The 23,099-nt window shown below is 42.6% G+C and overlaps 1 pseudogene across 1 annotated transcript in view; it reads left to right on the top strand.

The window, feature by feature from the left end:
• The first annotated feature begins 16,885 nt into the window (after nt 1–16,885).
• Nucleotides 16,886–23,099, top strand: part of LOC144271198 (lysosomal dipeptide transporter MFSD1-like) — a 30,533-nt pseudogene continuing 24,319 nt past the window's right edge. The window contains exons 1-2 of the transcript XR_013347319.1: nt 16,886–17,053; nt 19,695–19,808. The product of XR_013347319.1 is annotated as a lysosomal dipeptide transporter MFSD1-like (transcript). The remainder of the gene's footprint in view (nt 17,054–19,694; nt 19,809–23,099) is intronic.

The raw sequence follows: 23,099 nt of genomic DNA, 5'->3' as shown, positions 1-23,099 counted from the left end.
TGAGACCATTACTCCTTGTCCTGTCCTCTTCTACCACTGAGAATAGTCTAGAACCATCCTCTCTGGAACCACCTCTCAGGTAGTTGAAAGCAGCTATCAAATCCCCCCTCATTCTTCTCTTCTGCGGACTAAACAATCCCAGTTCCCTCAGCCTCTCCTCATAAGTCATGTGTTCCAGACCCCTAATCATTTTTGTTGCCCTTCGCTGGACTCTCTCCAATTTATCCACATCCTTCTTGTAGTGTGGGGCCCAAAACTGGACACAGTACTCCAGATGAGGCCTCACCAATGTCGAATAGAGGGGGACGATCACGTCCCTCGATCTGCTCGCTCTGCCCCTACTTATACATCCCACAAAGACCACAAAGCAAACAGGAAAAGGGGTGAACAAACTGAATGTGGCTTTTCATAATAATCAATACCCATATTGCAAGGTTTTAAAATCCACCTCGAGGGCTCTTTTGTCGTAAACAACTTTCTGTTTTTCCCCCCCCAGAGTTCGCATGTCTATCAACCAGTGCTTTTTTACCCCTAAGGTTCCCTGGCTGCTGTACCACAATTCCTTTTGGGACCTCTCCCGTGGGGTAATCCCAGACAAGTTCTTTTAAGCTTTCAAAATTAATTTTCTTGCTATTCCCTGAGTTGAGCATGATTCCTTTTACGTTCATACAGATCTTATCACTAGACAGTTTGTACCCATATGTTTTAGGCCCAGCGGACACAAACTCCGAATGTGTTAATCTGGTGGTATTGCGCTGGTCAGATCCCCTAAATAATCCCCTAGAGGTAGGCTCCATGCCCCTTCTTTACTCACAAAAATCACAGAATCCATATCGTGGTAAAGACACCGCTCCTGAAAGAGATTTAACAGACGGTAGAGCTCTAGACTGGCATAAGCGGTGGTAAAGCATGCTATAAACACATTAGTGTTGCTGGAATGGGTGCGGTGTTCTTTTTCATACTTCCAAGACACCACGGCTGTGTCATCGTTGATAAACTCTCACAATGACACATCATAATAAGGTACAAAGACGTACTTGAAGAGCTCGTCGGTGTCCGCCACTATACTGGTGTTAGTCAAATTTGTTCTCTGACCAAATTTTCCCCACAAGGAATTTAAAAACAGCTTTGAGATTTGCGGAGTTTACCTTAAGCTTGTTTAGACGCAGACACATGCCTTCTCTTTCATGGTACTCTTTAACGTACTGGGTTATTTTTTTCAACTTGTCCGTACACCAGTGAGGGAAGCCCTAGGCCTCTTGTTTCTGTCTCAGGTGCGTTTTAATGTAGTCTGGAAACGGAGCATCTTAAGAGCAGTTAAAGTGCCAGACTTCATAAATCTCAGCGACCCTGTACTCGTTGTCTAAAGCCTCTGCCAACTCTATTGTGCACCAAGTCCCTGTTAAAGCCTGCTTCTCCTGACTGTGCATGCAGGGGTCCTTTTGTCTTGTTTCTGCACAAAGGGCACACAGAGGGAACATTAGTTTACCACCGACCCTGTATGGTAATACGGGGAAATACAGGCCTCTTGGAGGGTACACTTTAACCTTGGCGATGCCAAAGTACTGTCTGATATCCCCAAAACCCTCATACACAATATGGGGGTGCCCCACAGGGTATTGTTTAGTCTTGTTAACAAAAGGGTAGAGGCTGGTAAAATCATAGTAGTGAATCTGCTCCCTGGGCTGTAGTTTGTAACAAATCCATGTGAAAGTTATATTAAGCTTATATTTACTTAAACAATTTTAATTTTTGTTGCATTATCAGACTGGTTTTGGTCTTAAATGTTTGCAGACCACGGACTGAGACACAGATACATGCTTCTGTGTTTGTTTTGTGTTTAGAAGCTGTATTAAAAATAATGCATAGCCTTCCATTCATGTTCCTATACAGTCCTTACCTCAACCCCCTGTCTTTTTAGACATTCAGCCTTAATCATGGTTTGGATGTACAGTTGTCCAGAGGTCGCATTAAGCAAAGGATTGTAATCATTTTCACAATAGCAGATGGGGCAGCCGTGAAAAAAACAACGGTTAAATTCAAAGGCTGTAGGTTTACCTGCTATGTTGGCGTAACCGTCCAAAAAATAGGACCCCACTTTAAACTCCCCACCCTGCAAAGCATGTTGGATGTAAATGTTCTCTGTGTGGGCTACGTACAACAACCATTGAATGGCCGGCGTGGAATATCTCTTCTGCTGTTTGTGGTAATTGTCTAATGGCAAAAGGGCTGTGGTTCGCAGTTTTAAAAAATTAAACCGGTACGTGGCCATGCAAATCAAGGTTAATGTAAGGTACTGAAAGAGGTCTATACACTTAGTGGCCACCTCCTCGTCTTCCTGTCCTGGGATTTTAACAATCTGCTTTTTTGTCATTTTTATGAGTTTTCTGAACCAGTCGCAAGCCTCTCGAAAATGTCAACATCTTTTTGACAATAATAGCGCAGTTCTTTCTGGTGATTGTGTTGGTACCAGTTCAGAAATTCCATTTTTTCTTCAGGCATCATGTATTCTACTCCAAAGTACTCTATCCCAGGCATAGACCGCACATAGTCCTGATTTTCAGCAGTGTTAAAAAAGTGCAGAAAGTACCCTTTGACTTCCTCAAACCCCATAGCTTTGGGTAACTTACTGAGTTTCATGGGAAGAAAATTTAAAGAATCTATAAATCTGATGTCCAAGTTCACCACCATTATGCACATTACTTTTCCGCCTTGCGTTACGGGGCTGACAGCCATTTTTTCTTTAATCAATTTTCTAAGGATGAAATAACAATCGTAACCTTTAGCATTATGAGCGATAAAAGTGTATCCCTTAAAACGCTTGTCTACAAAGGTTCGAACAAATTCACTGATGCATTCTTCCCCCTTAAATTCCCAGCTGTTTTTTTTAATCTAAGTGCAAGGCATAAACATAATTTGGCATTTGTACCCCCATTTCTTACATGCATTCAAAATCATAAAACACATAATCCTTCCTCTCTTCTGGAGACCAGATATTACACATATTACACTCGTGACCATCTATGATATCGGTCTTCTGAGAACACTGGGGACACGTTTTGCTTTTACACCTGTGATTTTTAACTTTGTAGAAGTCGCACTTACCGCAAAGACTTCTGTTTTTACAGTCAACTTTACCGTCTTTTGCCAGAGTGCTGTGCCTTTCTAAACAAGCCTCGGACTTGCAAAATAGCTTACAACCGGGGCATCTCTTTTTTTCCCATTGGCCACTTCAATGCACTCTGCACTATTACACATACTGCATACTACACTGTTTTTACAGGCGTGCTGGTGTTTGTGGCTGTATGTGGCGTGACAGTAGTTGCACAAATATGCTGCTCCTAGAAAGGCTTTAATATTTAGGATGCCATAATAATGTTTGTCATGTAACACAACGAAAACAGTTTTGAGGTGATGTACACCAGCTGTTGGAAAAAAGCGGCAATTCCCATTTTCATGATACATGATTGTAATAGTCACACCTAAGCACTCTTCAAAAGAGCTCACATCTGTAAAGCTAATCATTTTTTGGTCTGAAAGCCCCAGCTCCTAATGGAGATGTCTGGTACGCTCTAATAGTTGGGCATCTGTCATTTTTTCATTTGATAAGAGATCCAGCATGCTACCAGCAAAACACAGGTTGTCACCCTGGTTATTTAAATCAATTAAATGTTTTCTTTTTTTTCGATGATTCTACTATATGTGATTGTCTTTAAGGGTCTTACAGAGCCAACTTCACCAGCCCTGCTTCTAATAATCATGACAACCAGTCTTAGAGTTCCGGAACCCACGATCTCTGCGTTACTCTGCAACACCGTAACCAAGTTATTTAAAACAATCAACAGTGTTTAAATCTTCCCAAGACCTCTGCAGAGAAAAGAGCGGGTGATTTAGCCCCAGGGCATCTAAGCATAGCTGAACAAAATCTTCAGGCCCCACCTGATTATTAATATAATCTAGCAAATTTTGAATAGCGGTTTCAACAGCCACCATGGCCTCTGTGAACCCCATTACTCTGTCCAAATTAGCGAAACAAAATTCTTGAAAATATTCATAAGTGTTAAACTCTCTTCAGGGTCTTATCTAGTGTCTCACATGTTCCAAATACACCTGAGGAGGTGTATTAGGAGCAGGAGAATCTGTACCTTCAGAAGAGGGGGTTTGGGGGGTCTATGTCTATTTCCCTTTCTTGGTTGGGGGTCATTTTCATAAAAAAGCTCTGGCTTTTTAAAGTTTCTTGGCCAAAAGCCTCCTCAATCTTTTAGATTTCTTCCACTTTTTTCCCCAACCCCTCTTTACGTTGTTAGGTATCATGTTTAGTCACACCCTCCCTTCTCTCTTCAAAACACTTTCCACCTTTTCAGACAGTGCACATGTATCTGTTACCTTTTGGTCTAAAACCACCCTTTCTTCTGGAGAATGTTGCTTTTGAAACACCTCAAGAATTAGCTTTGAAAACTTTTTATCTATTAAACGCTTAAGAGATGTACAAACACTAAACAGCTTATTACAAACAACAACTGATGCAGCAAGACCTGCAGGTAGGTTATTATTTGTAGCAACGGTTCTTCAGCAACCAGAATCAGGGGGGCTGACCCCTTGATCCTGCTCAAGCCCACCGCTGGACACTGTTGCTGCTACAGGGTTCTTTGCCTTTACCCTTTTTAAAGCTGATTCTTTCTGGGCTGTGATGGCATAGGGTTGCTCAGAACTAGGGGCTTTGACCCCTTTGCATCGCTTACCAATGTCCCTGGAAGCTGCAGAGGTAGATTTCTTGGCTCTGGAGGTGCAGGGCTGTTCAAAATCGGGGGGGTCTGATCCCCTTTTCCCCACCCCTGGAAACTGTCACTGCTTCAGGGGAAGATTTCTTGGCCCTTTTTATGGATGGTAGGCTCTGTGTAATGGAGGTTTTAGATGTGCAGGGCTGTTCAAAATCTGGGGGTGGGGGGGGGTCTGATACCCTTGCTTCCAACACTGGAAATTGCAGCTGCCTCAGAGGGAAATTTCTTTGCCCCCTTTAAAGGTAGTTGGCTCTGTGTAATGAAGGTTTTAGATGTGCAGTGCTGTTCAAAATCAGGGGGACAGATTCCCTTGTTCCAAACTGTAACTGATTCAGAGGGAAATTTCTTGGCCCCTTTAAGCAAGATCCCCTTTAGCATTTCTTCTTGTGGGATAACATTTGATAAATCTGCCAATACACATAAACAAAATGTTTTTAAACACATAATCCCATAGGTTCTTTTTACTAACAGCAACAAATATATCCCCCATATATATATTTCAAAAGCTTTCACACATAACCCATCCCGTGATCCTGAAACACTTTTTATAGAAATGGTGCTGAAAAACTGTGTGTTCAAATACAATGTAAAAAAAAAAAAAAAGTGCTTTTCCCGCTTACAGCACAGGAGCACCATGCGGCTCCCAAACCCTCAACAGCCGCCAGCATATCCACCCCCCCCTTTTTTTTTATTACAGTAAAATCTTTGGGGAAAAGGCAACTTCTTTTTTACTAATAGTAACAAACATAGCCCCAATACACATGTTAATGCACAACCCCTAGGGGGAAAAAATGTTGACTAATTCCAATAACCGTTATTTCACTAATTCACCATACTGCATACTACACTGTTTTTACAGGCGTGCTGGTGTTTGTGGCTGTATGTGGCGTGACAGTAGTTGCACAAATATGCTGCTCCTAGAAAGGCTTTAATATTTAGGATGCCATAATAATGTTTGTCATGTAACACAACGAAAACAGTTTTGAGGTGATGTACACCAGCTGTTGGAAAAAAGCGGCAATTCCCATTTTCATGATACATGATTGTAATAGTCACACCTAAGCACTCTTCAAAAGAGCTCACATCTGTAAAGCTAATCATTTTTTGGTCTGAAAGCCCCAGCTCCTGTTGGAGATGTCTGGTACGCTCTAATAGTTGGGCATCTGTCAGTTTTTCATTTGATAAGAGACCCAGCATGCTACCAGCAAAACACAGGTTGTCACCCTGGTTATTTAAATCAATTAAATGTTTTCTTTTTTTTTGATGATTCTACTATATGTGATTGTCTTTAAGGGTCTTACAGAGCCAACTTCACCAGCCCTGCTTCTAATAATCATGACAACCAGTCTTAGAGTTCCGGAACCCACGATCTCTGCGTTACTCTGCAACACCGTAACCAAGTTATTTAAAACAATCAACAGTGTTTAAATCTTCCCAAGACCTCTGCAGAGAAAAGAGCGGGTGATTTAGCCCCAGGGCATCTAAGCATAGCTGAACAAAATCTTCAGGCCCCACCTGATTATTAATATAATCTAGCAAATTTTGAATAGCGGTTTCAACAGCCACCATGGCCTCTGTGAACCCCATTACTCTGTCCAAATTAGCGAAACAAAATTCTTGAAAATATTCATAAGTGTTAAACTCTCTTCAGGGTCTTATCTAGTGTCTCACATGTTCCAAATACACCTGAGGAGGTGTATTAGGAGCAGGAGAATCTGTACCTTCAGAAGAGGGGGTTTGGGGGGTCTATGTCTATTTCCCTTTCTTGGTTGGGGGTCATTTTCATAAAAAAGCTCTGGCTTTTTAAAGTTTCTTGGCCAAAAGCCTCCTCAATCTTTTAGATTTCTTCCACTTTTTTCCCCAACCCCTCTTTACGTTGTTAGGTATCATGTTTAGTCACACCCTCCCTTCTCTCTTCAAAACGCTTTCCACCTTTTCAGACAGTGCACATGTATCTGTTACCTTTTGGTCTAAAACCACCCTTTCTTCTGGAGAATGTTGCTTTTGAAACACCTCAAGAATTAGCTTTGAAAACTTTTTATCTATTAAACGCTTAAGAGATGTACAAACACTAAACAGCTTATTACAAACAACAACTGATGCAGCAAGACCTGCAGGTAGGTTATTATTTGTAGCAACGGTTCTTCAGCAACCAGAATCAGGGGGGCTGACCCCTTGATCCTGCTCAAGCCCACCGCTGGACACTGTTTCTGCTACAGGGTTCTTTGCCTTTACCCTTTTTAAAGCTGATTCTTTCTGGGCTGTGATGGCATAGGGTTGCTCAGAACTAGGGGCTTTGACCCCTTTGCATCGCTTACCAATGTCTCTGGAAGCTGCAGAGGTAGATTTCTTGGCTCTGGAGGTGCAGGGCTGTTCAAAATCGGGGGGGTCTGATCCCCTTTTCCCCACCCCTGGAAACTGTCACTGCTTCAGGGGAAGATTTCTTGGCCCTTGTTATGGATGGTAGGCTCTGTGTAATGAAGGTTTTAGATGTGCAGGGCTGTTCAAAATCTGGGGGTGGGGGGGGGTCTGATACCCTTGCTTCCAACACTGGAAATTGCAGCTGCCTCAGAGGGAAATTTCTTTGCCCCCTTTAAAGGTAGTTGGCTCTGTGTAATGAAGGTTTTAGATGTGCAGTGCTGTTCAAAATCAGGGGGACAGATTCCCTTGTTCCAAACTGTAACTGATTCAGAGGGAAATTTCTTGGCCCCTTTAAGCAAGATCCCCTTTAGCATTTCTTCTTGTGGGATAACATTTGATAAATCTGCCAATACACATAAAATGTTTTTAAACACATAATCCCATAGGTTCTTTTTACTAACAGCAACAAATATATCCCCCATATATATATTTCAAAAGCTTTCACACATAACCCATCCCGTGATCCTGAAACACTTTTTATAGAAATGGTGCTGAAAAACTGTGTGTTCAAATACAATGTAAAAAAAAAAGTGCTTTTCCCGCTTACAGCACAGGAGCACCATGCGGCTCCCAAACCCTCAACAGCCGCCAGCAAATCCCCCCCCCCCCTTTTTTTTTTATTACAGTAAAATCTTTGGAGAAAAGGCAACTTCTTTTTTACTAATAGTAACAAACATAGCCCCAATACACATGTTAATGCACAACCCCTAGGGGGAAAAAATGTTGACTAATTCCAATAACCGTTATTTCACTAATTCCAATAACCGTTATTTCAGACACATTAAATAAACAGCTCATACCATTGATTTTGACTTCCATCTTGTTCTAAATTAAAAAAGTAATAAAATCCTTAAAACCATTTCTTTTAAAAATAAACCATAACTGTGTAGCATATTAATCAGCGTGCCACAATTTAAAACTTTTAGTGCAGAATCTGGTATGTCAAGGGAAAAGGTATGGTCCTATTTAAAAGAAACAAATTAACTTTTAACTAAACACAACACATGCATAAAACTGTGGAGGCACACACACTAGTAATTTTTGTTACCGTGTCGTTGCTCCCCATGACAGCAGAAGTCTTGCATCAGCAATATTTCTTTGACAGCATTGTCCAGTTTTCTGTCTCTATTTATAGGCCTAAACCTGTTGGAAAAAAAGGCATGGGGCCCCCCAAAAAATAAAATTTAAAAAGGCATTTCTTCGAAAAACCAGGGTGTGTAAGGGTCATTTTTTTTCTAGGAAAAAAAGGAGAGGGGATTGTTGCTACATACTTTAGCTTCTTTAAACTTTAATTGTAAATAGTTCTTATTTTATATATTAAGTGTATTTAAACAGTTCATAAAAATAAAATGTGTGTTCATTAATATCTCTGTAACCAGAAGTCTTTAAAAGCTGCAACCTGTTTCTTTTAATTAAATTTCGTGGCCTTGGCTTTTGTTTAATGGTAACTAAACAGCTTTTTAAAATAAGCTTGCTGATTCAAAAATAACCCCTGTTAAACATATTACTAAAAGCCCTAAAATGTTTTTTTCCTTCTTATTTTACACTGTTAAAAAGGTGCCTTTTTAGGTTGCTGTGGCTTTTAAAACCTACACATTTGTTTCCTTTAATCAAACCAATATATAAAGAAACTACATAAGCCTTTTGTGGTTTACTGTGGATTTTTTTGAAATTTTTCATATTATGTTCTAACCCTTTTTTAAAAAGTCACAGTTGGGATGGGTTGTAACTGGACCTTAACTTTTAAAGCTTTCTGCACAATTTACAGGCAATGAGGGTTGGGTTTGGTTATCTTTTTATTTTACATTTTTAATAAGTTAGAAAAGATGGGTTTTTTAGGCATTACTTTAGAAAACACATTGTTAAGGGCATTTTAAAATTGTTTATATTATGTAAAAAGAAAAGGAGTACTCACGAAAGCTTATGCTCAAATAAATTGGTTAGTCTCTAAGGTGCTACAAGTATTCCTTTTCTTTTTGCGAATACAGACTAACACGGCTGCTACTCTGAAACCTTTCATATTATGTGTTGGCCGGCTTTTGTCTCGGGCGGGGGGGAGGTCCTTTTTTTTTAAAGATAAGAATGGACCAGGGGTCCTTTACTCGTTTTTTGGGGTTTTTTTGTTTTTTTTTTCCTGGGAAAAAAGGAGGGAGGCATGTTACTACATAACTTAGCTTCTTTAAACTTTAATTGTAAAAAGTTCTTATTTTATATAGTAAGTTATTTAAACTGTTAATAAAAAGACTATGTAAATAGTGATATGCCCATTAACATTTCTGTAACCAGGAGGCTTTGAAATCTACACCTCTGTTTCCTTTAATTAATTTTATGGCCCTGGCTTTGTTTAATAGTAACTAAACAGATTTTTAAAGCAAACTTGCTCATTTAAAAATGCCCACTAAACTTATTAATAAAAACCCCTACAATGCTTTTTTTCTTCTTATAAACACAAATTACACAAAAATACTTTTTGTTTTTATAAAGCATTATTTTAAATACAGCTTCTAAACACAAAACAAACACAGAAGCATGTATCTATGTCTCAGTCCATGGTCTGCAAACATTTAAGACCAAAAACAGTCTGATAATGCAACAAAAATTAAAATGTTTAAGTAAATATAAGCTTAATATAACTTTCACATGGATTTGTTAAAAAATGGAGAGGAAAATAAACTTCTCTCTGATCCACTGGATTACAGAATAAGAGGAATATAAACTAGCTGTTACTAAGGTTCTGTGGTTTTAACTCTGGGGTGTTTCTGCATGCTAATTTTTTATTGAAACACATGTAAAAATGTAAAATAAAGGGCTGTTTCCTCAAATAGGCTTGTCTTTTCAAGTGATTATAAAATAGAGCTTTATTACTTTACAAAACTTAATATAACTTTTACTTGCTTTTGTTCAAAAGTTTAAAAAGAAACAAACTTCATATCTCTTTGTTCTGGACATCTAACAGCCTTCTTTATCTCTAATTCACAGGCTAACAAAGCTGCTTTTGCTGCAGCTTCAAATTGTCCTCACCAAAAGCATAGGGAAAAACTTTTAAAAACTGTTTGTTATTAAGGGCTTATGGTTTTAACCTTTATTAAAGCACCCGTGTAAAAGTGCTACATGGCGGGAAAGATGCTTGGGGTTTGGTTTTTTAGATAAGAATAAAGCAGTTAAAGGAGAGAGGGGGTAGTGAGGGGAGGGGAGGGAGATCGCTCTTGTTTAAAAATCTTGGGACTGTAGGAGTGGTTCAGGAAAATTTATTCTATGACGCAACTGTAGAACAGCATCTGATTGGTCTGATCCAAAGGCGGAGGTAACTAGCCTGAGGGGTAGTGAGCCTTGGGAGCTCCCTCTTTCCGCCGGAACAGTCGCAAGGGTAAGATCTCTCTCTCTCTCTGACTCAACCACGTGCTGCCAATCTTTGTCCTTTGCAAAGGGGCTTTCTTTTCCTTTTTCCTGCCCTGTTCTCTCTTTTAACCTATCTTTATATGTTTCTCTTTTATTTAACTCTTTTAAATGCTCTTTTCTTAACCTATCCTTATATTTAATATTTTAATGCTTTTCTATTAACCTCCCTTTATATTTTTTACCATGTGCTTACTAAACAGTCTCTGCTTTATAAAATTCCCTTTTTTGCCATGTGTTTTCTTTTAACCTTTTATATTTTTCTTTTATTTAATATTTTAAATGCTCTTTTTTTTAACCTCCCACCTCCTCTCCGGCTAATTAACTACTTAGCATAATCACCGTATCTCCTATGTCTTGCTTGATTTCATCTCCAGTCATTTTAATAAGAACACCATACACTATCCTTTTGTTTCCAGCAGAAACTTGGGGAGTTGACAGCTTACTTTCCGTTTTCATAGAACCTTAGTCTTAAGTAGTTTCCCCACTTTTTTTTACATTCCACTAACAAATCACCATCTTGTAGTTTCCTAGCTCTCACTATATCACGAGCGCACTTTTTTAACCACTCTGCTACTTTAGGAGGTTAACATCCTCTATCTTTATATCCTGAACCAGTGATTTCACAATTACAAAGTTTCCTATCTCCTACTTGCTGATCCTTCTGAATCACGCAATCCACCCTTTTCTTTTTCCGAACCTGTGACCATTCTTCCTCCTTGCCATCCCCTTCTACATTTTCTAGACTAGCTTCAGTATCATCCACTAAATTTTCCATCTCTCCTTGACAAGCTACTGCCCCACCTCAAAAGCACTTAGCCTTCCCAGTCTTCCTCTGATCCATCCAGCATGCCCTCTCCTCCATGAGTCAGTCCCAGCCTGCAAGACTTTTCTTGCTCTTTGCAGTCATTTCCCTCCACCTCTTCCCCAAGCTGGGGGAAACGTCAGCCCAGCCCCAAAGCCCCCTCTGGCTCTCCACAGGCCTCTGTTTTATATACTCCAGGCCTAACTGAGTAACACGACCTCCTCCATTTTCTCCACCTAGGGAAGTGAGCTGATCCTGTCACAGGTGGGGCTGAACCTCATCTCCCCTTCTCTGGCTAGCCACCTGCGGAAATTTTTGTATAGCGACAATAGTGAGCTAGGTGCATTACAGATAGATATGAAGATGAGATCCCTCTCCCAGAGACCTTCCAATCTAGCTAGACAGTGTAAACAGAAAACATACAAGCAGAAGAGAGGTGATAGCAAGAGCAGGGAGACTGAGCACTGAAATGGCACGGCATGTGTTTTAGTGGTCCTCTGATGTTTATTTAGATTTTTTGAAGAGGGTGGGAATATTGAAGGCTTTCTGTGTATAAAGGAATAAATACTGGTAGTTGTCTAGTTTGGTAACATTTGACCAAGGAGGAAGATTAATTGATTTTAAATAGGACAAGTTCATCCTGGATGCAATTCCACTGAATCAAAGGAGTTATATCACTTCTAAAGAGAATTATAACATCATAGTACCAATGCTATAGAAAATAATCTGCTCATGGTGGAAGTATCTTCCTGACTCCAGGCAGCTGCTGTTTGGCTTCTGCCCTGAAGCATGAGGTTTTATATTCCTTGTGCTTTTTAATATTAATGAATGTTACTGTGAGCATTCTTATTAGGTGACAGTTAAGGTTTTACATTACAGTTCAAGTGAGATTAACATATTTTGTGTAGTGTGTGGTTTTATCCGCTGGAGGTGGAAAGGAGTTCCAGATGGAGGGGCAGAGTCTGTCAGTGAGACTTATTAATATGCTGTATTGGTGTCAAAATGTTGTAAATAAGTTGCCTTTTACTGATCATTTCTTTGCTTTTTGAGGGTTTATGTGGCTGGATTTTGCCTTTAAGAAACCTTAACTGTTTTTAACAATGTTTTTGTGCAGTTGGATTATATATCCATAATCTTTTTCTGACTCCCACTAGCAATCTATCCTCAATAATATCTTGACACAGTGAATTTGAAGGTTATTTATGCATTGTGTAACATAGTTACTAGAATCATAGAATCATAGAATCATAGAATATCAGGGTTGGAAGGGACCCCAGAAGGTCATCTAGTCCAACCCCCTGCTCGAAGCAGGACCAATTCCCAGTTAAATTATCCCAGCCAGGGCTTTGTCAAGCCTGACCTTAAAAACCTCTAAGGAAGGAGATTCTACCACCTCCCTAGGTAACGCATTCCAGTGTTTCACCACCGTCATAGTGAAAAAGTTTTTCCTAATATCCAATCTAAACCTCCCCCACTGCAACTTGAGACCATTACTCCTCATTCTGTCATCTGCTACTATTGAGAACAGTCTAGAGCCATCCTCTTTGGAACCCCCTTTCAGGTAGTTGAAAGCAGCTATCAAATCCCCCCTCATTCTTCTCTTCTGCAGACTAAACAATCCCAGCTCCCTAAGCCTCTCCTCATAAGTCATGTGTTCTAGACCCCTAATCATTTTTGTTGCCCTTCGCTGGACTCTCTCCAATTTATCCACATCCTTCTTGTAGTGTGGGGCCCAAAACTGGACACAGAACTCCAGATGAGGCCTCACCAATGTCGAATAGAGGGGAATGATCACGTCCCTCGATCTGCTCGCTATGCCCCTACTTATACATCCCAAAATGCCATTGGCCTTCTTGGCAACAAGGGCACACTGCTGACTCATATCCAGCTTCTCATCCACTGTCACCCCTAGGTCCTTTTCCGCAGAACTGCTGCCTAGCCATTCGGCCCCTAGTTTGTAGCGGTGCATTGGATTCTTCCGTCCTAAGTGCAGGACCCTGCACTTATCCTTATTGAACGTCATCAGATTTCTTTTGGCCCAATCCTCCAATTTGTCTAGGTCCTTCTGTATCCTATCCCTCCCCTCCAGCGTATCTACCGCTCCTCCCAGTTTAGTATCATCTGCAAATTTGCTGAGAGTGCAATCTACACCATCCCCCAGATCATTTATGAAGATATTGAACAAAACCGGCCCCAGGACCGACCCCTGGGGCACTCCACTTGACACCGGCTGCCAACTAGACATGGAGCCATTGATCATTACCCATTGAGCCCGACAATCTAGCCAGCTTTCTACCCACCTTATACAGCATTCATCCAGCCCATACTTCCTTAACTTGCTGACAAGAATACTGTGGGAGACCGTGTCAAAAGCTTTGCTAAAGTCAAGAAACAATACATCCACTGCTTTCCCTTCATCCACAGAACCAGTAATCTCATCATAAAAGGCGATTAGATTAGTCAGGCATGACCTTCCCTTGGTGAATCCATGCTGGCTGTTCCTGATCACTTTCCTCTCATGCAAGTGCATCAGGATTGATTCTTTGAGGACCTGCTCCATGATTTTTCCAGGGACTGAGGTGAGGCTGACTGGCCTGTAGTTCCCAGGATCCTCCTTCTTCCCTTTTTTAAAATTGGCACTACATTAGCCTTTTTCCAGTCATCCGGGACTTCCCCCGTTCACCACGAGTTTTCAAAGATAACCACGAGTTTTCAAAGATAATGACTCTTGACTTTCTACTGATGACATGAACTGTGAGAGCTAAATCCAGTATTATCACGCATCGGATATCCTCATAGGCTAGTGTTGCTGCTTACGCCCAAGGGTTATGCAAAGGCTTACCTCTTCTACACCACCATTGCGTTTTCCTTCATAGTAGACTCCTTCAGGCCACTCAGCATCATCTCTCTCCTAGGCTGTAAACTGGAGAACCTTGATTTCTCGTGAATAAAAGGGCTTTAGAGAATTAACATGGTATACTTTAGGTTTTAAGGTAGGGTCTGGGGACGCTATGAGGTAATTAACAGCTCCCAGGCACTTTCGGACCATAAATGGCCCCTCTCACAACGCTTCCATCTTATTGGCCTGGAGTGCTTTCAGGATCATGACTTGGTCACCTACTTCAAAGGAATGTTCTCTGGCATGTTTTTCATACCAGGCCTTTTGCTCTTGTTGAGCATCCTGTAGGTTTTTTCAAGCAAGGGCTAGAGAGTCCTTGCGGGTGTTTTGCAGGCTGGTTACAAAGTCCAAAATGTTAGTTCCTGGAGAAGATGTAACCCCCTCCCATTGCTGCTTCCCCAGCTGTAATGGCCCCTTAACTTCAAGGCCATAACCGAGGTCAAAGGGTGAAAACTCCAGACTGGGATTGGTACAGCCCAGTAGGCAAAGAGCAACTGCTGCAACACTAGGTCCCAATCACTGGAGTGCTCATTTACGAATTTACATAGCATGGCCCCCAAAGTTCCCCATTAAACTTCTCCACTAGGACATTTGTTTGATGGTGGTAAGGGGTGGCAACCAAGTGGCTCACCCCATGAGTTTCACAAAGACGTTTCATGATCCCTGCCAGGAAGTTAGTTCCTGAATCTGATGGATGTTGGAGGGCCAACCTACCCTGGCAAAAATGTCTGCCAATTCCTGGCTCATGCCTTTAGCCCTGGTGTTGCTTAGAGCTACTGCTTCTGGCCATCGGGTGACAAAATCCATGAAGGTCAGTATGTATAGCTTTCCTCTGGGTGTCCTCTTAAGGAAAAGACCCAGAATATCCACAGCTACATGCTGAAATGGAACCTCAATGATGGGGAGTGGCTGGAGAGGGGCCTTGACCTGGTCTTGGGGCTTTCCCACCCTCTGGTACACCTCACAAAAAATGGACATAGGTAGGAACATCCTTGCCCATTCCCTCCCAGTGAAATGACTTCCCCAAACAGTCTTTGGTCCTGTTCACCCCAGCATGGCCACTAGGGTGATTGTGGGCTAAGCTCAAGAACTTTTCCCTATACTTAGTTGGAACTACCAACTGTCTGTGAGGATGACAGTCCTCCTTGTGCCCACCAGAAAGGGTTTCCTTGTATATGAGTCCTCCTTCTACAACAAACCTGGACCTTTTGGAAAAGCTGAGAGGTGGTGGGTCTCTCCATGCTGCCATCCAAGCTCCCTTGAGGCTTTCATCCACTTCCTGCTCTGCCTGGAATTGCTCCCTTGATGCTGGAGAGATTAGTTTCTTGCTGGGTTGTGGACTTGGGCTTGGTCCCACTGGAAGCGATGCAGGTGATGGGATTGTCTCCGTCGATTGTGAACCGCTTTCCACTGGTGCACTAGGTTGTACTTCAGGCTCCAGTTGAGCTTCTTGCTCTGGTTTAGCTGCTGCTGCAGGTGCAGGCTCTGTGGCACCCTTTGGTGCTGGCTCCCCTGTCTCTGGTGGGGTTGTAAGCACGGGCTCTGGTGCTGACTACTCTACCAGTTCCAATTCTTGGGCTGGTTCTGGGTAGGTCCCAGGAACTGGATCTACAACTGCTGCCATAGACTTTGGTCTGGGATCTGGTTTCACCACCTCTGCCTGGGTCCCTGTAGGAGGCTCGGGAATGGAGTTAAGTGTGGAGGCCTGTTTAGCCTGGCTGCAGGTGTCCAGCCCCACCCTTTTTGTTAGCCTTACGTGGTATGTCTTCTCCCAGCAGCATGGGAATGGGATAATCGTCATAGACTGCAAAGTCCATATTCCTGACCAGCCCTTGTACTGGACTGAAGGGAACTTGGCTGAAGAGAAGTTAAAAGAGTTGTCCTTAAAGTGTTGCACTGTCATCTGGGCCTCTGGGTCGATGAATTTGGGGTCCACCAGGGATTGGTGGCGAGCTGACATCTGTGCTCCAGTGTCTCTCCATGCAGTAATCTTCCTCTGACCCACACTCACAGTATCCCTTCGCTCTGGGATATTTGCGAGGCATCTGGGCCTGAAGACTCTCGTTGGGACCCTGGGGTGATGAATTGCAGTCGGCTGGTGCTCTTGGGGCAGTTGGCCTTCACTTGCCCCAGCTCATTACATTCAAAGCATCACCCAGCTGACTGTGGGCTGGGGCGAGGTGGGTGGTTGGAGAGTGGGGTCGTGGGACAAGACGGCATCTGGGGTTTCCCTGGCTGTGTGGAGGGCTCCTCCTTGCGAGGTGGGGCCTTGGGCTGACTTTGATCGTGGGGTGTTGTCTCGGGTTGCCCCTTCTGCTATCCGCACTAACTGCTTGTAGCTTTCTTCTCCTCTGCCATCTCCACCCATTTGGCTTCGATCTCCCCCACCTCAATTACAGTTTTAGGCTTCCAATCTAGGATGTTCCAATCTAGGATAGCCAAAGCCCTGGCTGGGATGATTTAACTGGGAATTGGTCCTGCTTCAAGCAGGGGGTTGGACTAGATGACCTTCAGGGGTCCCTTCCAACCCTGATATTCTATGATTCTATGATTCTATGTACCTTTCTATTTCCTCAGGAACACCCTGTAAGAATTATTCCATTTGCATGAGGCGAGACAGATTTTCCAGAGTCTTCACACTTGCTCCTGATATCCAGGCATCCTAATTTTTCACAGTGTGGTAGGCGTGTTGGGAAAATGCCATGTCTGGTTTCCACCTTCGGGCTCTGAACCGCCGACGGTCCTGCTCAGGTGTTAGCCCCATCCTAATTCTGGCCTTTTCTTTAAAAAGTTCATACTTGTTTGTGTGTTCTTTAGGCATTTCAGCTGCCACCTCTGCTAAGGGTCCACTGAGTTGTGGCCTCAGCTCCACCATATACTGGTCTGTAGGGATGTTGTACCCAAGGCAGGCCCTTTCAACATTTTCTAAGAAGACCTCTGTATCATTGCCTACCTTGTATGTGGGAAATTTCTTGGAATGGGGAGCAGTATGTGGAGGACCACCGATATGGCTACCTGGTTGATCCATCTTAGCCTTTTCCAGCTCTAAGCACTTCAGCTCCATTTCCACCTCCAAACACTTCACCTCTCTTTCCACTTCCAACTCCAAACGCTTTGTTTCCAAATGCTTTGCCTCTCTCCTCTCCTCCGCTTCCACCTACGAGCACTTTGCATCCACTTCCAAGTATTTCATCTCTGCTTCTATCTCCAAGCACTTCATTTCCAAGCACTTTGCCTCTCTCTCCTCTCCTGCCTCCAAGCACTTTGCCTCTAGGAAGAAATTCCTTTCTTCCTCAGTTAGAACTCAGCCTGAGTTAAAGGCATCCCTCCATCCTGGCACTGGGATCTTCGCTGGGGAGAGGGCTGACCCTTCCCTCCTGAGAAGTCTCCATTTCCCCAGCCCTTCCCTGCATTTTTGTCATGAAGCTGGATGTCTGGGCTTGATCTGGGTCAGTCTTCTCTGTGGTGTGCCGCTTTGGGAAGACAGGTTTCTCTAGAGTTTCGGTGGACAGGGCTGCCTGTGATGTTGCACTCTATATATTTATGAAAAAAGAAAAGGAGTACTTGTGGCACCTTAGAGACTAACAATTTTCTTTGAGCATAAGCTTTCGTGAGCTACAGCTCACTTCATCGGATGCATTCAGTGGAAAATACAGTGGGGAGATTTATATACATAGCGAACATGAAACAATGGGTGTTACCATACACACTGTAACCAGAGTGATCACTTAAGGTGAGCTATTACAGCAGGAGAGCGGGAGGGGGGCGGGGGGAAACCTGTTGTAGTGATAATCAAGGCGGGCCATTTCCAGCAGTTGACAAGAACGTCTGAGGAACAGTGCGGGGGGGGGGGTTTAACATGGGGAAATAGTTTTACTTTGTGTAATGACCCATCCACTCCCAGTCTCTATTCAAGCCTAAGTTAATTGTATCCAGTTTGCAAATTAATTCCAATTCAGCAGTCTCTCGTTGGAGTCTGTTTTTGAAGTTTTTTTGTGGAAGTATTGCCACTTTTAGGTCTGTAATCGAGTGACCAGAGAGATTGAAGTGTTCTCCAACTGGTTTTTGAATGTTATAATTCTTGACATCTGATTTGTGTCCATTTATTCTTTTATGTAGAGACTGTCCAGTTTGACCAATGTACATGGCAGAGGGGCATTGCTGGCACATGATGGCATATATCACATTGGTAGATGTGCAGGTGAACGAGCCTATGATGGTGTGGCTGATGTGATTAGGCCCTATGATGGTGTCTCCTGAATAGATACGTGGACACAGTTGGCAACAGGCTTTGTTGCAAGGATAGGTTCCTGGGTTAGTGGTTCTGTTGTGTGGTGTGTGGTTGTTGGTGAGTATTTGCTTCAGTTTGGGGGGCTATCTGTAAGCAAGGACTGGCCTGTCTCCCAAGATCTGTGAGAGTGATGGGTCGTCCTTCAGGATAGGTTGTAGATCCTTGATGATGCCTTGGAGAGGTTTTAGTTGGGGGCTGAAGGTGATGGCTAGTGGCGTTCTGTTATTTTCTTTGTTGGGCCTGTCCTGTAGTAGGTCACTTCTGGGTACTCTTCTGGCTCTATCAATCTGTTTCTTCACTTCCGCAGGTGGGTATTGTAGTTGTAAGAATGCTTGATAGAGATCTTGTAGGTGTTTGTCTCTGTCTGAGGGGTTGGAGCAAATGCGGTTGTATCGTAGAGCTTGGCTGTGGACAATGGATTGTGTGGTGTGGTCTGGATGAAAGCTGGAGGCATGTAGGTAGGAATAAATACTGGTAGTTGTCTAGTTTGGTAACATTTGACCAAGGAGGAAGATTAATTGATTTTAAATAGGACAACCCTCTTTGTTGGTTTTCCAACACGATCTGGGGACAGAAGAATAGAACAGTGTAGGCAATACTCCTTTTTAGAGACTCATAAAGGTGGGAAATGTATTAGGAAGCGCAGTTTGTGTCAGGGGAAGTCTCCCTGTGCTACAGCACCAACACAGTAGTAAGGAAGAGAAAAACACCAAAGGGATAAGGTAGAGCAAGTAATAGTGTATATTATAGATAAGTGCATGTAACTGCTTGCACCTTCCAATCAAAATTGATTTGAGATTCTTGATGCACACCTAATCTTAGAGTATGCATAGTCTTCAATTCCTTTCTCAACGTACATAATCTCAGGACATGCATATTCTTCAATTCCCACAGCCTCTACTCTCATCCTTCTCTTCCAATCCATGTGGCTTGAAGAAATTCTGAGTTTTTTAACTGCTGATTTGGCATGATAATGATAACCACAAGTCTCCAAAGTTTTAGCAACTAAATAATACCTTGAAGAAAAAAGATAACAGACAATATATGTATTGTCTTTGACTTGGATCTCCAACAGTCAGTGTCTACCTGTTTATTACGCAGATATGCACCTTGTTCCTTTGCTTTGTCATGGACGCCAGTGTTCAAGCAAGTTACACAGGGATGCGTCACATCATGTGGATCCTGTCATTGTGACTGTATCTGCCATGAACACAGGTAATGCACGCTCTCCATCATGCAGACAGTAATCATAAATTACTCCTCAGGGCATTCTGCACCAAAAAATTAAAAATTATGCGCCAAAAAATTTAAAATTCTGCACACTATTTTAAAATTCTGCAAAATGTATTTGTCAAAATAACACTACATAATCACACCAGTTTCAATTATTTTGGTAATTTATTTCAAAATACCTGTCAGCAAGTATGTCTGTAACAATACAGACACACACAAAAATTCCCTCAGGAATAAAGTTAAAGAAACCCCTATGAAAACTCTGTTCCTGTTTCTCTGCAACTCCCCTGCCCCCGAGCCCAGCCAGGGGCCAGATGCCCACAACCCCTCCCCACAAAGCCCAGGAATACAGAGGGAGAAACAGCCTGATGGTCGGTACCAGGCTTGCATGGAGTTTCCTGCCTGCTGCCCTTTCCTTCTCTCAGGGCATGCTGGGAACAGCAACTGCCAGGAACCCTCTAGCTCCCTCTCCCTCCCACAGCAGTGTCTTCTTTGTGCAAGCTGGGCTCTGTTGGGTCCAGTGGCAGCTAGCAGCATTGCAGCCCATTTCTGTGGGGGAAAGGAAATTCTGTGCACACATTAATTTCTGCAAAATTCTGCTTTGCACAGTGGTGGAGAATTCCCCCAGGAGTATACACCTATCAGGGATGGTCTAAATAATATTTAGTCCTGCCATGAGTGCAGGGGATTGGACTAGATGACCTCTCAAGGTCCCTTCCAGTCCTGTGATTCTATACATTCTGTTCTACCTGAGAGGACAGAGCCTGCCCCACTCCTACCTCCTCAGAAACACCCCAAAGCCCTGCCCCTCCACGCTGAGCATGCCACAACAGTGAGCAAGAGGGACTAAGTGTCACTCTCTCTCACATGCATGACTGCCCATCTTCTCCCCCCCCCCCCGGCCAGGGTGATTTATGTTTCTATCAGCTGCTTCAGTCACCCAAACTGACTTGCCTGCACTGCCAGGGAGGGATACATAACTGCTCTTGCAGCTTCCCTTTGCTTCCCCATCAGAAGTCATTTTTCTGTGAGGAAGCAAAGAAATCTTCAGGGGACATGAATTCTGCGCATGCGCAGTGATGCAGAATTCCCCCAGGAATAATAAATACAGGTGACATACAGAATGGGGTCTCCGCTTTCCTAGTTGCCTTTTGTGACGGCAGATGACACAACAATTCTATTCGTGTGCCTGACACAAGGGTTGGTGCCCACCTAGAAGACTGTGCTTCTACATTACTGACATCAAAGTATTTTCATGTGAATCTAATGTTCATTATATTTCTTCATTCTGCCTGTAGCTTTCACTTTCAAGGACTTTCCTTGACTTTTGGCTCTCTGTTATCAAACATCAAACAGCCGTGTTAGTCTGTATCCACAAAAACAACAAGGAGTCAGGTGGCACCTTAAAGACTAACAGATTTATTTGGGCATAATAAATCTGTTAGTCTTTAAGGTGCCACCGGACTCCTTGTTGTTTTTATCAAACAATACACTAAACAATGTGTCCCCAGTACCCTTAGTTTACATTCCCTTGGGAACTCTGCAATAAAGCCAGAGAGTGTACGTAAATGGTTTTGGATTTCTCTAAGATGGTATTGTGCTAATTACCACAGCACTGTTTGAAGTGCTGATCCTTACAGCACAGCACAATTTTGCCTTCTATCTGTATATTTTATTCATTCTCTTTGCTTTTGGTTGAGACTCCCTTGCTGTCCAACTCTTCTGTTCATGGCATATGATAATTACATTGATTTCAAAGATTAACACCAAAAAGTCCACATCTTGATCTCTTATAGTGCAATATCTAAACCCAAGTTTTGTTTCTTCCTCAACTGATTTGCTCCTGAAATATTTAATTCCTTTTTCTGAAGTTGTTAAATTTAATTGATAGACACTGAACTGAAGGGGGAAAATATGCCATCATTATGGTCACATCATGCCCTGACCTGCTGAGCCCAGTAACTGATTTGTGTCCCTGCAGTCTCCACACTGTTCAGTGTGAAGAGAACAAAACAATAGAGTCCACCACATGTGATGTGGTGGGGAAAAGTAGATATGTAGGTAGCCCCTGTCACATCTATCTAGCTACCTTCCCCCACGCCACAAAAATATATATGTGACTGATGGGATAGGTAGAAAAAGTGATGTGGGCCAAAAGGCAAGGAGAGAAATTGCCCTATTAACCCCGTGTACGCCAGTGTGGGGCAGATGCCCCATCATAGACAGACACCATTAGAAGCTCAGCAAATTAATTATGGAAAATGCTGCTTCTGTGACATGGACAGAGAACACAAATTAACAAGATTTCCCAGTTAACTGTAGTGTTAAATCCATAGTTGCTTCTGAGGAGTGGAGAAACCAGAACACTTCCTTTTGGTGAAGGAGCAACAGCTTCTAAACAGGCTGGAGTGGGTTGTAAGGAATCAGTAGTAGAAAAGGAAGGGTTATGTTATGAATCAGATTAAGCAGCACCCTTATCTACTGTGAGGTGCTTGGGGGGTAGGGGAGGATTGCTCATCCCAATAGCACCACAGTATAAAAACAGGCATGGGTTTTACTGGGGAAGACTGCAGCTGTAAACAACCCTCCCCCAGCCTGCTTGAGCTGTGGCTCTTGGATTTTCCTCCTTTTTAGCCTTTCAGATGCCGAGATGAACAGCATGAATCTTCAGGCGAGACAGCCTATGGCAGTGTCAGTCTCATCACCAAAAAAACAGCTGGCAGAACATAAGTCTTATGGGGGACTGGGCACGTCTCTGTGTGAAGACATTTGCTAGCCAATGATAAAATTACACAGTCACAATGAGGATGTGGGGAAAGAGTTATTTACCAAGTTAAATACCAGTGATTCTGCTTTTCCTAATTACAGAAGAAAATTGCCCAGTGCATAATCTTGTACAACATATGTATTAATTTTAAGGGACATTGTCATCTTAAAAATCATACTTTTTGAAAAATGTACCTACTATTGTTATAAGTTATATCTAAGATAATCATAACTGGGGGGGGGTGGTTCTCATCCCTCATCTAGTCTCTAATTTTTAAAGTTTGACAGAACTTTGTTTATAGTCAATTTAACTGTTTTCCCCCTTTGTAGTCAATCATTTGAGCCCAGATTCTGCAAACATTGACACATGGCTAACTTTACCCATGCCATCTGTGAGAGGCATAACACACAGTGCTTTAAGTGTCCACAGAATTGAGATCTTAGTCAGTTTCTCCTGTCTGTGTGGGTCTCTCTCACAGCAACCAGTGAGGGAAAAACATTTAAAAG

Source organism: Eretmochelys imbricata, chromosome 10 (genome assembly GCF_965152235.1).
Source record: "Eretmochelys imbricata isolate rEreImb1 chromosome 10, rEreImb1.hap1, whole genome shotgun sequence".
In the NCBI taxonomy this organism is placed as follows: Eukaryota; Metazoa; Chordata; order Testudines; family Cheloniidae; genus Eretmochelys; species Eretmochelys imbricata.
Note: the sequence above shows the minus strand (reverse complement) of the source record. Positions and strands in the feature narration are given on the sequence as shown.